The 14,306-nt window shown below is 38.5% G+C and overlaps 1 pseudogene; it reads left to right on the forward strand.

The window, feature by feature from the left end:
- Window positions 1-391: 391 nt before the first annotated feature.
- Window positions 392-2,334, forward strand: LOC118026620 (annotated as a pseudogene).
- The last annotated feature ends 11,972 nt before the right edge of the window (window positions 2,335-14,306 follow it).

The raw sequence follows: 14,306 nt of genomic DNA on the forward strand, positions 1-14,306 counted from the left end.
TTATTCCTTCTGCTAGCTTTAGGCTTCATTTTTTTGTTCTTTTTCTAGCTCCTTTAAGTGTAAGGTTAGGTTGTTTATTTGAGATTTTCCTTGCTTCTTGAGGTAGGCCTGTATTGCTATATACTTCCCTCTTAAGACTGCTTTTGCTGCATCCCAAAGTTTTGGGACCATTGTGTTTTCATTTTCATTTGTTTCCATGTATTTTTTTTTTATTTCTTCTTTAATTTCCTGGTTGACCCATTCATTCTTTAGTAGCATATTGTTTAACCTCCATGTATTTGTGGTCTTTCCAGATTTTTTCTTGTGATTGATTTCTAATTTCATAGTGTTATGGTGCATAGTATTATTGCAATCTTTTTATATTTGTTGAGGCCTGTTTTGTGACCTAATATGCACCATATTGGAAAATCTTCCATCTTTCAAAAGAATGGGTATTCTGCTGCTTTAGGATGGACTATTCTGAATATATTTATTAAGTTCATCTGGTCCAGGGTGTCATTCAAAGCTACTGTTTCCTTGGTTATTTTCTGTTTAGATAATCTGTCTATTGGGGTAAATGGGGTGCTAAAATCCCCTACTATTGACCTGAAGCAGCTTCTCAGCTCCTTCTGGAACCTCTGTCAGGTTCAGCCTACTCCCCTCCACTCCGGCCTCCACCATGTCCATCAGGGTGACCCAGAAGTCCTACAAGATGTCCACCTCCGATCCCCAGGCCTTCAGCAGCCGCTCCTACACGAGCAGGCCTGGCTCCTGCATCAGCTCCTATGCCTTCTCCCGGGTGGGCGGCAGCAGCAGCAGCTTCTGGGGTGACCTGAGCAGCAGCATGAGTGTGGTCGGGGGCTACGGCGGCGGGGCCATGGGAGTGGGGGGCATCACGGCTGTCTCAGTGAACCAGAACCTGCTGAGCCCCCTTAAGCTGGAGGTGGGCCCCAACATCCAAGCTGTGCACACCCAAGAGAAGGAGAAGATCAAGACCCTCAACAACAAATTTGCCTCCTTCATCGACAAGGTGAGGCACCTGTAGCAGCAGAACAAAATTCTGGAGACGAAGTGGAGCCTCCTACAGCAGCAGAAAACTGCTCGGAGCAACATAGACAACATGTTCGAGAGTGACATCAGCAACCTCCAGTGGCAGCTGGACATCCTGGGCCAGGAGAAGCTGAAACTGGAGGTGAAGCTTGGCAACATGCAGGGGCTGGTGGAGAACTTCAAGAATAAATATGAGGAGGAGATCAAAGAGCATGCAGACATGGAGAATGAATTTGTCCTCATCAAGAAGGATGTAGAGCTGGAGTCCTGCCTGGAAGGGCTGACCAACGAGATCAGCTTCTTAAGGCAGCTGTATGAAGAGGAGATCTGTGAGCTGCAGTCCCAGATCTTGGATATGTCTGTGGTGCTGTCCATGGACAGCAACTGCTCCCTGGACCTGGGCAGCATCATTGCTGAGGTCAAGGCCCAGTATGAGGACATCGCCAACAGCAGCCGGGCTGAGGTCAAGACCATGTACCAGATCAAGTACAAAGAGCTGCAGACACTGGCTGGGAAACACGGGGATGACCTCCATTGCACAAAGACGGAGATTTCTGAGATGAACCAGAGCATCAGCCGACTCCAGGCTGAGATCGAGGCCCTCAAAAACCAGAGGGCTGCCCTGGAGGCGGCGATTGCTGATGCTGAGCAGCATGGGGAGCTGGCCATTAAGGATGCCAATGCCAAGGTGGCCGAGCTGGAGGCTGCCCTGCAGTGAGCCAAGCAAGACATGGCCCAGCAGCTACGTGAGTACCAGGAGCTCATGAACGTCAAGCTGGTCCTGGACATCGAGATCACCACCTACCGCAAGCTGCTGGAGGGCGAGGAGAGCGGCTGGAGTCTGGGATGCAGAACATGAGTATCCATACTAAGACCACTAGTGGCTACTCAGGTGGCCTGAGCTTGGCCTATAGGGGTCTCATAAGCCCTGGCCTCAACTATGGCCTGAGCTCTTTCCAGTCCAGTTTTGGCCCTGCTGTTTCCTTCAGCTGCAGTGGCTCCTCCAAGGCTGTGGTTGTGAAGAAGATCGAGACCCATGATGGGAAGCTGGTGTCCGAGTCGTCTGATGTCCTGTCCAAGTGAACAACCACAGTGGTCCCTCCCAGCCTCCCCACTCTTGTGGCTGCCATAGAGGCTTTGCGGGGGAAGGAGCTGTGCCGGGGAGTGTTGGGAACAGGAGAGCCACTTATGACTCAGCCCCAGTCCTCAGCCTACCCTTGGGGTGAGTCTACTGCCCTGGGTATGCCCTCTTGTCCATGCCCCCAACTAAAAGCCAATTCAAGTGTCTTTTCCCAAATAAAGCCTCAGCCAGCTCTGCCAATCCCCCCCCCCAAAATCCCCTACTATTATTATATTATTATCAATTAGTTCCTTTATGTTTGTTATTATGTTTTATATATTTGGGTGCTCCCATTTGGGTGAAAAAGTATTTATAATAGTTATTTCTTCTTTTGAATTGTCTCCTTTATGATTATATAGTCCCTTTCTTTGTCTCTTGTTATAGTCTTTGTTTTATAGTCTAGTTTGTCTGGTGTAAGTATTGTTAGTCTGGCTTTCTTTTGACATCCGTTTTTGTGATAAATGTTTCTCCATTCCTTCACTTTCAATCTGCAGGTGTCTTTAGGTCTAAAATGTGTCTCTTGTAGGCAGCATATCGATGGGTCTTTTTTTCTTTTTTCATTCCAAAACGCTATGCCCTTTGATTGGAGTATTTAGTCCCTATACATTCAAAGTAATTATTGATAGGTATTTATTGCCATTTAATTACTCAATTTGCAGTTGTTTCTGGAGATTTCCCAATTCTTTCTTATCTTTCTTTCAAGTTTTGTTGATTTTGTTTAGTGATTTTTTGGATTTCTTTCTCTTTATTTTTGCATAAGTATTAGTGGTTTTTGATATATGGTTACCAATAGTTTTGTATATAACTTCTTCTGCAAATGGCAATCTATATTAGGTTGATGGTTGTTCAAATTTGAACACATTCTTTTCTCATCTCCTGCCATGTTTTATGTATATGTTATTATATTTTGTATCTCTTTTTGTATGAGTTTCTTGACTGATTTTTACAGAAATATTCATTTTTACTGCTTTTGTGCTTTCTGCCTTTATACTGTCACTTTTGGTCTCTCCTTTCCCCTCAAAGAGTCCCCTTTAATATTTCTTGCAGGACTGGTTTAGTGGTCATGAACTCCTTTAGTTTTTGTTTATCTGGGAAACTCTTAATCTTTCCTTCTAATTTGAATGATAGCCTTGCTGTGTAGAGTATTGTTGGCTGCAGATTTTCCCTATTCAGCATTTTGAATATATCATGCCACTCCCTTCTGGTTTTCCAAGTTTCTGGGGAGAAATCTCCAGCTAAGCTTATGGGTTTCCCTTGTAAGTTAATGACTTCTTTTGTCTTGCTGCTTTTAAGATTTTTTCTTTATTGCTATATTGTTTGAAAATTTAATTATAATAAGTCTTGTTGTTGGCCTGCTCTTGTTGATTTTGATGGGAGTTCTCTGTGCCTCTTGGATCTGGATGTCTCTTCACCTCCCCAGATTAAGGAAATTTGCAGGTATGATTTCTTCAAATGAATTTTCTGCCCCTTTTTCTCTCTTCTTATTCTTCTGGGACTCCTGTATTAGCAATATTATTAAGTTTGATGAAGCCACTGAGTTCCCTAAGTCTGTTCTTGTTTTGCATAGTTCTTCTTTCTCTCTTTTGTTCAGCTCCATTGCTTTTTATTACTTTGTCTTCTAGGTCATTAATTCATTCCTCATCTTCTTCCAGCCTGCTATTCAATGCATCAAACAGATTTCTAATATCATTTATTACACTATTCATCTCCAAGTAATTAATTTTTAACCTTTTTGTCTCTGTGATAAAGGTCTCACTGATGTCAGATGTCTTCAATTCTTTTCTCAAGTCCAGTGACTATCTTTATGATTGTAGCTTTAAATTCTTCATCAGCATGTTACTTATATCTATTCTGCTTAGATCCCTGGCCATGGCCTTATCTTGTTCTTTCATTTGATATAAATTCCTTCATCTTTGCATTTTGTCTAAGTCTCTGCCTTCTTCTCTGTGTTAGAAAAGCCAGTTATGTTTCCTGGTCCTGAAAATAGTGGCCTTATGAAGAAGAGGCCATGTAGTGCCCAGGAATCTATGCTTCAGGGAGTGTCTGGTGTGAGCTGTGTGAGCTCTGCTATTGTGTTCTGGCTGCTCTATCCTATAGGCCAGTTGTCTGCAGAGGCTTTCCTCGCCTATTGTAGGCAGTGTTTGGTCCCTGGCCTGAATGTGGTGAGTTTTAGCTGGGTATACTCTGGTCTGCATGTGAAATGAGACCTGTCACCACCTCCACTGGAACTGATACCCTGCAAAACTCTGGGAGATGTGGTGTTGGCAGGGGCTTGTGCTGGTCTTCTGAAGGAGGGGTCCACTGTGCTCAATTGAGGTAAGCATTACTGAGAAGGGAAGTTCCACTGGAGCACAAGGGTGTGGTGCTTGATGTAAGCAAATTAGCAGCCAGTGTTGGCATTGTGCTGCTTTCTGAAGATGGCTCTGTGTTTATGAGGGACAGAAGAGGAAATGGCACTGGCCAGTTCCTTTGTTCCCAGAGAATTTTGTTCCTTCGTGAATGCTGCCTCTCAGGAACAGGCTTTGAGAAGAGCAAATAATCTCCCCACTCTGTGCCCCAGTCACTCTTCAGATCACTGTTTCCAGGCTGTCTGTCCCAGTGTTGTTTACCTACCTTCCCTCCAGGAGTAGGGCAGTGCCTTCTAGGCTCTATCCCAGCCAAGCCCACTGACCTTTAAAACTCCAACACCACTGGTTACAAGAACTCATGAAATTCAGCCCCTCTTATTTTCCAAGCAATTGGCCTTGGGGAAACTTTCTCCTTTTGTATTCCCCTGTGTGCCCTCTCTCTCTCTCTCTCTCTCTCGCCCTTCTCCACAACCATGGCTCCCTCCCCTCTGCAGCACCAGTGATCCATTTCTTCCCTAAAGCATATCTCCACACTTCCTACCTTCCTTCATATAGCCTCTTCTCTCCTTTAGTTATGGACTTTGTTCTGTCAATTTTCAGGTCAATTTCTGAGGTATTTAGGATGGTTTGATGGTTATCTAGTTGTGTTCTGTGGAATGAGTGAAGCCTAGGGTCCTCCTACTCTGCCACCATCTTCCTGCTTCTTTTGTTGCCTTGTCAATTTGTTGATGGTTTCCTTCATGGAACAAATGCTTTTTATTTTGGTGTGGTCCCAATAGTTTAACTTTGCTTTTGTTTCCTTTGCCTCAAGAAATATATCTAAAAAAATGTTTAAATGGCTGATGTCAAAGAAATTACTGGAAAAGTATGTTTTCTTCTAGGAGTTTTATCATTTCAGGTCTCACATTTAAGTCTTTAATCCATTTTGAGTTTATATTTGTATATGGTGTAAGAAGTGGTCCAGTTTCATTCTTTTGCATGTGACTGTCCTATTTTCCCAGCACCATTTGTTGAAGTCTGTCTTTTCTCCATTGTATATTTTTGCCTCCTTCATTGTAGACTAGTTTACCATGTAAGTGTGGGTTTATATCTGGACTCTCTATTCTATTCTATTTGTCTATGGGTGTAATTTTTGTGTCGGTACCATAGTATTTGGATTACTACAGCTTTGTAGTACATCTTGAAATCTGGAATTGTGATACCTCCAGCTTTGTTCCTTCTCAAGATTGCTTTGGCTATTTGGGATATTTTGTGGTTCCATACAAATTTTAGTATTATTTGTCTTATTTGTGAAAAAAGCTTGTTGATATTTTGATAGAAATTTTATTAAATCTAGGGGTGCCTGGGTAGCTCAGTAGGTTAAGTGTCTGCCTTTGGCTCATATCATGATCCCAGGGTCCTGGGATTGAGCACCACATCAGGCTCCCGGATTTCCCTCTCCCTCTTCCTCTGTGTGCTCTCTCTCTCAAATAAATAAATAAATAAATAAATAAATAAATAAACAAACAAACTAATCTTTTAAAAAATAAATCTATAGATTGCTTTGGTAATACAGACATTTTAATAAAATTGTTCTTTGAATGCATGAGCATTGAATATCTTTCCTTTTGTTTATGTCATCTTCAATTTCTTTCATCAGTGTTTTATAGTTTTTACCCCTTTGGCTAAGTTTATTCCTAGGTATTTTATCCCTTTTGGGGTAATCATAAGTGGAATTGTTTTCTTAATTTCTCTTTCTGTTACTTCACTATTAGCATATGGAAATGCAACAGATTTCTGTTTGTTAATTTGGTATCCTGAAACTTTACTGAATTCATTTATCAGTTCTAATAGTTTTTTGCTGGAGTCCTTAGGGTTTTCTATTTATAGTATCATGTCATCTGCAAATAGTGACAGTTTTAATTCTTTCTTATCAATTTGGTTGTCTTTTATTTGTTTTTCTTATCTTTTTGTTGTTGTAGGACTTCCAGTACTATGTTGATAATAAAAAGTGGTGATAGTGGACATCCTTGTCTTGTCCTGATCTTAAAGAAAAAGCTCTCACTTTTCACGATTGAGTATTATGTCAGCTGTGGGTTTTTCATATATGGCCTTTATTATGTTGAGTTATGTTTTCTCTAAACCTACTTTGTTTAGAGTTTTTATCATGAATGGATGTTGTACTTTGTCTTTTATTGAGATGCTTTTTCTGCTTTTACTGAGATGATCATATAGTTGTTATCTTTTCTCTTGTTGGTGTGATGTTTCATGTTGATTGGTTTGTGAATATTGAACCACCCTTGCATCCCTGGAGTAAGTCCTACTTGATTGTGGTGAGTAATTTTTTTTTAAACATATTGTTGTATTTGGCTTGCTCATATTTTGGTGAGGATTTTTGCATCTATGTTCATGAGAGATATTGGTTGTAGTTCTCTCTCTCTCTCTCTCTCATAGTGTCTTTCCATGGTTTTGGTGTGAGGGTAATGCTGACCTTTTAGAATAAATTTGGAAGCTTTCCTTCCCCTTCTATTTTTCTTGGACTAGTTTGAAAAGAGTAGATATTAACTCTTCTTTAAATATTTGGTAGAATTCACCTTTGAAGGCATCTGATCCTGGAATTTTGTTTGTTGGGAGTTTTTTGATTAGTGATTCAATTTCATTGCTAGTAATTTATCTATTTAAAATTTCAATTCCTTCCTGATTCAGTTTTGGGAAGTTATATATTTCTAGGAACATATGTATTTCTTCTAGGTAGCCCAATTTGTTGGCATATGTTTTTCATAGTATTCTCTTATAATTCTTTGTGTTTTTAATGTGTTGGTTGTTATTTCTTTTTTTTTTTTCCAGTTCTGATTTTATTTATTTACATCTTCTCTTTCTCTCCAATGAGTCTGGCTAAATGTCTATCAATTTTGTTTGTCTTTTGAAAGAACTAGTTTCTGGTGTTATTGATCTGTTTTTGTTTTTTTAGTCTCTATTTCATTTATTTTTGCTTTAATCGTCATTATTTCTTCCTACTGGCTTTGGGCTTTTGTTCTTCTTTTTCTAGCTCCTTTAGGTTAGGATTTTTATTTGAGGTTTTTCTTGTTTCTTATGGTAGGCCTTATTGCCTACCTGCCTAAGATTTTTAATCTTAAAACAGTTTTTGCTGCATCCCAAGGATTTTGGACCACTGTATATTCATTTTAATTTGTATCCACATATTTTTCTTATTTCCTTACTGATTTCTTGGTTGATCCATTAGTTGTTTAATAGCATGTTATTTAGCTTCCTTGTATTTGTCTTCTTTCCAAATTTTTTATTGTGATTAATTTCTAGTTACATGCAGTTGTGGTTGGGAAAGATGCATGATGTGATTTTAATCTTTTTGAATTTATTGAGACTTATTCTGTGACCTAACATGTGATCTATTCTGGAGAACATTCCATGTGCACTTGAAAGAATATGTATTCCACAGTTTTGGGGTGGAATGTTCTGAATCATATCTGTTAGATCCATCTGTTTCAGTGTGTCACTCAAAGCCACTATTTCCTTATTGATTTTTCTGCCTGTGTCTTTAGGTCTGACATGAGTCTCTTGTAGGCAGCATATAGATGGGTCTTGCTTTATTATCCATTCAGTCACCCTATATCTTTTAATTGGACCATTTAGTCCTTTTTTGGTCAAAGTAATTATTGATAAATATGTACTTATTGCCATTTTGTGACTTGTTTTATGGTTGTTTTTGTAGTTCTTCTTTGTTCTTTTCTTCTCTTGCTTTCTTAAACTTATAGTTTGATGACTTTCTTTAATGATATATTTTTATTCCTTTCTCTTTATTTTTTGTGTATCTATCCCAAGTTTTTGATTTGTGGTTACTATTAGGTTCATATATAACATTTTATGCATATAGCAGTCTATACTAAGTTGATGGTTGCTTAAGTTTGAACACAATCTAAAAGCACTAAATTTTAACTCTCTCCCTCTCATGTTTTATGTATATGCTGTCATACTCTACATCCTTTGATTTTGTGAATGTTTTGACTGATTTTTATAGATATAATTGCTTTTACTAATTTTGTCCTTTAACCTCTATCTGGTTCTATAGCTGATTAATCTACTACTTTTATTATATTTGCATTTACTTGTGAAATTTTTTCCTTTCCTAATTTTCTTACTCTCTATTGTGGTATTTTCTTTCTGCTCAATGAATTCCCACTAATGTTTCTGGTAAGGCTGGCTTAGTGGTGATGAACTCCTTTAATTGTTTTTAGTCTGGGAAACTATTTATTTCTCCTTCTATTCTGAATGATAGCCTTGCTGGATAGAGTATTCTTGTTTGCAGACATTTTTCCTTTCAGTGCTTTGAATAAATCATGCCACTTCTGGCTTGGAAAGTTTCTGCTGAAAAATCCACTGATAATTTTATGGTGTTTCCCTTGTATGTAACTGTTTCTTCTCTCTTGTTGGTTTTAAAATTCTCTCTTTATCCCTACTTTTTGCCATTTTAATTATTATTTATCTCATTGTGGACCTCCTAGGGTTGATTTTTTGGGGGACTCTGTGCCTCCTGGATCTGGATTTCTGTTTCCTTTCCAGATTAGGGAAGTTTTCAAGGTCACTTCTTCAAATAGATTGTCGGCCCCCTCTTTCTCTCTTCACTTTCTGGGATTCCCCATAATGTGGACATTATTATGTTTGATGATTGCTGAGTTCCCTTAATCTATTCTTATTTATTAGTGTTCTTTTTTCTTTTTGTTGTTTAGCTTGATTGCTTTCCATTACCCTGTCTTTTAGCTCACTGATTCATTCCTTTGCTTCCTCTAATCTGATGATTCCTTCTAGTCAATTTTTAATTTCAGTTATTGAGTTCTTCATCTCTTGTTGGTTCTTTTTTTAAATATTTTTTATCTCTTCACTGAAGATCTCACTGAGATCCTCTAAGTCCAGTAAGTATCTCTATGACTATTACTTTGAATTCTTTATCAGGCATATTGCTTATCTCTGTTTCATTTAGCTCTTTTGCTGTGGTTTTGCCATGCTCTTTCCTTTGGGACATATTCCTCTGTTTCTTCATTTTGTCTAAATCTCTGTGTTTGTTTCTATGTTTTAAGAAAGTCAACTACATCTCCTGATCTTGAACATAGTTCCTTTATGAAGAGGTCATCTTGCAGTGCCCTGTAGCCCAACATCTCCTGTTCACCAGAACCAGGCACTTTAAGAGTGTTTCCTAGGCAGGTTGCATGCACCCTACTGTTGTGTCTGAGACATGTTTTCCCTCAGTCCAGTTGGCTACAATGGCCCACTTTGCCTGTTGTGGGCACATTGGTCAGGGTTTGGTCCCTGTGCTTTTAAGGGGCAGTTTGGGGCCACTGTGGTCTTGTACTTGGGTGGTATCAGTGTCAGACCAGATGCCTACCTTCAGCCCATTTGTTGGGGCTGAGTCACACCGAACTGTGGGGTGCTCTCCCTGCATTTTCCCCTGAGTGGTTTTGGTGGTAGGTGGGGCCAGAAGTCAGACCAGATGTCTGCGCCCAACCTGTCTGCTGGGGCAGTAGTCAGTCAAAATGCTTTGTATTGTTATATTCCCCTCTCTCCAGAGGGGAATTCCACTTTGATGTAGCAGTGGTCCCTTCCTTGCTCGCAGGGTATGTGTTGGTGGGAGTTGCTCTGGAGGCATGCATGCCTAGTGGGGCAGATTGGATGAGCAGATCCATAGGAGAACAAAGGGACATGGTGTTAGCAAGGTGTTAGCAAGATAGGTGGAGTTTGTACACTCTGGTTCCCACAAGTGTCTGGCTATCTAGGCTAGTGTATGGAGGGGAGAGAATTGTCACCCTCCAGCCAGGTTTTTTGTTCTTGGAGAAGTGTCCTAAAAATCCCTGCCCCTCCAGCATACAGTCAGAGATTAGCAAATAAAGCTCCTTCCCATATGCCTCAGGCACTTTTCAAACAGGTACTTCTATGCTGCATTTCAGTGGGGTGCTTTGTTATTCGGGCTCTTTAAGGGAAGTGATTCAGTTTCTTATTGTCCTCTGGCCCTCCCATAATGAAGCCCACTGATTTTTAAAATACCTGAAGTTAAGCCCTGCTGATTGTCAAAATTCAAAAAGTTAAGCCTCACTGGTTTTCAAAGCCAAATGTTACGGGGACTCATCTTCCTAATGCAGATTCCTTATGCCAGAGGTGCCTGGTGTGGTTTCTACTCTTCTCCCTTCTCCATGCTTGTGGTGCACCTCCTATTTGTGGTTAATCTTGCTAGGAGTTTAGTTCCTGACCCAGTGTCTGCCCTTCCTACCCTGAAAGTCTCTTCTGCCAGTCTTCAGGTATTTTTCTGAGTTAGTTGCACTGATATGGCTGTTATCTAGGTGTGCCTGTGGGACGAGGTGAACTTAGGATCTTCCTACTCTGCCATCTTTCCTGACTGAAGTACATTTTTACAAGAAAAACATTACAAGGATTTTTATAATTTTACTTTCAAAGTTAGTTGTCTATAGATCACTCAGTTTATAATTCAGTATGATTTATCAACAATTTCTGTGCATACTCAGGAATTTTGGAAAATTGAGAGCCTCTAATTCACAAATTGTTTCCAAATGTAGTGAAAAGTTTACAAATTCAAGTTTTACAATGCTGACATAGTATTTTATTTTATATACATTCTGTTATTTGTTCCATTTGATTTTTATTATTCATATTTTGAATTCCATAATTTTGTTTTTTAGATGCAAACATGCCTGTAGGTACTTGAATAGTTCACAAGTCCCAGGCAGTCTACCTATATTGCTTAAAAGCTGAAATGGTCTAAAGAACAAGGTCTCTGAGGAAGTAGGAGGAGCACAGTGAGGAACAGAAATGAAGGACTAGCCCTGAAAAGGAATTTCTTCTTCCTCTGTGCAAGAGAAAAGGACAAAAGAACAGGTGAGGAAGTGGAGAAAACTCGCATTTCATGGTCTCTATTTATGAAGGAGGAGTTGAAATTCTTTCCGGGTGTGTGTATGCACACCTGTGTATATGCATGCCTTCTTGAGAAGATAGGACATAGATATTCCTTCTGGAAACTCTCCTAGAAGACAACATCTCAAAAATTTTCTCTGCTGATAGTGTTTGGAACTTGTTGGCTCTTTCCCATTGTACATCCATCTAGGCACTGTTCCACCTTTGTGTGTGGGCATGAACAGGTACACAGAAGTGCTGCTCCCCCCCTGTGAACTCAGGAGATGACTTTCTCATCTCATTTTTCTTCTCAAGGGGAACACCTCTTTCTCTACTTCCATATGATAGGGCACAAGGGACTGATCAGGGTGTTCTTGTCTATCTTCGCAACAACTGTACTCTACTCCCTTCTAAAGTCTTCTTTAAAATAAAAAGAAAATATTTTAATATGAATCTTAATCCTCCTTTTTATTATAAAAATGCTATATATTTCCTGTAGAATAATTAGAAAATGTAGACAAAAATTTTTAAATACCATCATTGATACATCAACTATATTAATATGTTGTTATTTCTTTTAAAAAACACAGGATTTCATTACAGATGCTGTTTTATAACCTGCTTTTTTATTTCAAGTAAAATATTGTGAAGGTCAATAAACATACTTTTATAACATAATGTTTTGTAGCTACAGTGTATTCTATTATTTAACCATTTTCCTTTTGCTGAATATTTGTTTCCAAAATTTCAGTATTATAAAGAACATTGTGGTGATTATCCTTGTATAAATATGTGTATGTATTGTTGATTATACTTACTGAGGGTAACCTTTTAGTAATGGAGTTGCAAGTTATAAGAGTTTGTACTTTTTAAGGCTTATGATACATATTCATTTTGAGTCCACTTTAACATCATCCCTTTACTCTTCTGAAGATCCCCAGGGTCTTGGCATATATTTTCATCACTTACTATACAGAAAAAAAGTCAGAGGTGACTCAACGAATTTTGGAGTGAGCTTGGGAAAAATCAAAATGTCAAAAATCCAACATTTTAAAAAATTTCTACCTCTTTGAAACTTTGAATCACTTTTGTTCTTCAAGACAGCTCCACAAAATTATGTCAAACTCCCAAACTGCAAGCATTGATGCCAAACAATCCATTTCAATAATGAGATGCCCAGTGCTGCTTTCAGCATTTGTATGAATTGAAGGTCATTTGTGGTGAGAATGAGGTCTTCTTCCTGAAACATCAGTACCATCTTACTCACCCTGGAAATGTTGGAATGCCTGTGGAGAACCTGAAAGCATCAGCCAGACACTGTTATTAAAATCTCCTAATTATTTAAAAAGCCATTCGGGATAATAGAGTAGGTTTACTTTTCTCTTATTAATGTCCCTGGGTGAGCTATATAGAAGTTAGAAAGTCACAATTTCATTGCTTTTGGCCAAAGGCCATTGTAATACTTTTAGATGGAGGGATAAAACAGGTACAAAATGTTCTTCAGAAAAGGTTATAAGCTTGCAGACAGGACAGAATTAGAGTACAACTCTGAGTAAACCAAAACACAATACTTTGGTATTGGTTTTCTGAAGAGAATGTCAGATCAATATACTACCATGTCAAATTGACTGTGATGTCTAAAATAACTTCAGATCTGGCTTTAGGAGGAACTAGTGGGAAAAAAAGAAAACAAGTGACATGAAGGTCCATGTTGGACAACAAATAATTTATCTCTAATGGAACAACTTTGATAACATTTTGGATACATTATACTAATAAACTTCCAAAATTATTCAAAATGCATGTGGTAGAAGACTAGAGTAATGAGAAACAAGTGCATGCCATAATTCAGTATAAGCAATTGTGTTTGAGTTAAGATCTTTGCATTGTATAAATTTGTCTAAGCCATATAATGATTACACCTTTATTTTTTATAATTTATTTTATATAGCAAAATTGGAATAGAACAGTATTAAAGGAGAGTCTCTTGAAGGTCACAACAATGTGAAGAGGCTGGCTGTGTAGAGTGTCAGCTAAATAACCCATGGGGACTGAAGAAATAGGACTGGATTTCTTCCACAGAGCAGGCCTGGCAAATTCCCATAAAATTAGGTCACTAGGCAAATGTTCCAGGGCTGGCAGCATACTTATGATTCTCAATCTTCCTTCTAAGTTGTTAAGAAAAAAAAAAAAAAAAAAAAAGATTTTTTTTTTTTTTTTTTTGGCACTTAGAAATTCTGCTAAGACAGTATCTGAAATAACAGAATGGCTTGAAGGGACACCAGATGAATGCTAAATATGAAGAATATATAGAGTTTAGAGAGATCCTTGAGAATGAAGAGAGAAATTTAGCTATTGAGGCTAAAGGGCAAAGTTAGAAGCTTATCAATCAACCAGTGAATAAAGTATTCATTGAGAATGCACAAGATACCTGATAGCATAGAAAGTACAGATGGTGAGAAGCACCAAACTTAGGTTGGGTATCTGTCTTTAGTTCATTTGGAAATTTAGAAACAGCCCCCAAACAGGGCTGCTACATCAAAATAATCTACATGGCCCATTTGGTCGCACATTTGGAAGATGACCTACAGATAGATGAAGTAAATTGTTGAAGTCTGTGGCCCTTGTATTGAATTACAAGGTCATAATCTTCTCACATCTCAAATCTCAAGTTCTCTTTATAGAGACTCATTTTCTGGCACATTCACTTCAAAAAGTCTCTAAACAAATATCAACTCTAAACACCCTTGGAAACCCATCATTGTCTAAGTAATTTTTTCTAGCCAGTAGCATAAAAATAAATACTTCCCTCTTATGTCAAATGTTTGTTTTAAAACTTAAGAGATATTCTTTAGCTTGGTTAACTGGTTATTCTTCATATACTAGTAATGGTACAACTTCTTAGGGAAGACAGA

The sequence above is a fragment of the Mirounga leonina genome, unplaced genomic scaffold, assembly GCF_011800145.1.
Source record: "Mirounga leonina isolate KUSES-001 unplaced genomic scaffold, KU_Mleo_1.0 Mir_260, whole genome shotgun sequence".
NCBI lineage: Eukaryota > Metazoa > Chordata > Mammalia > Carnivora > Phocidae > Mirounga > Mirounga leonina.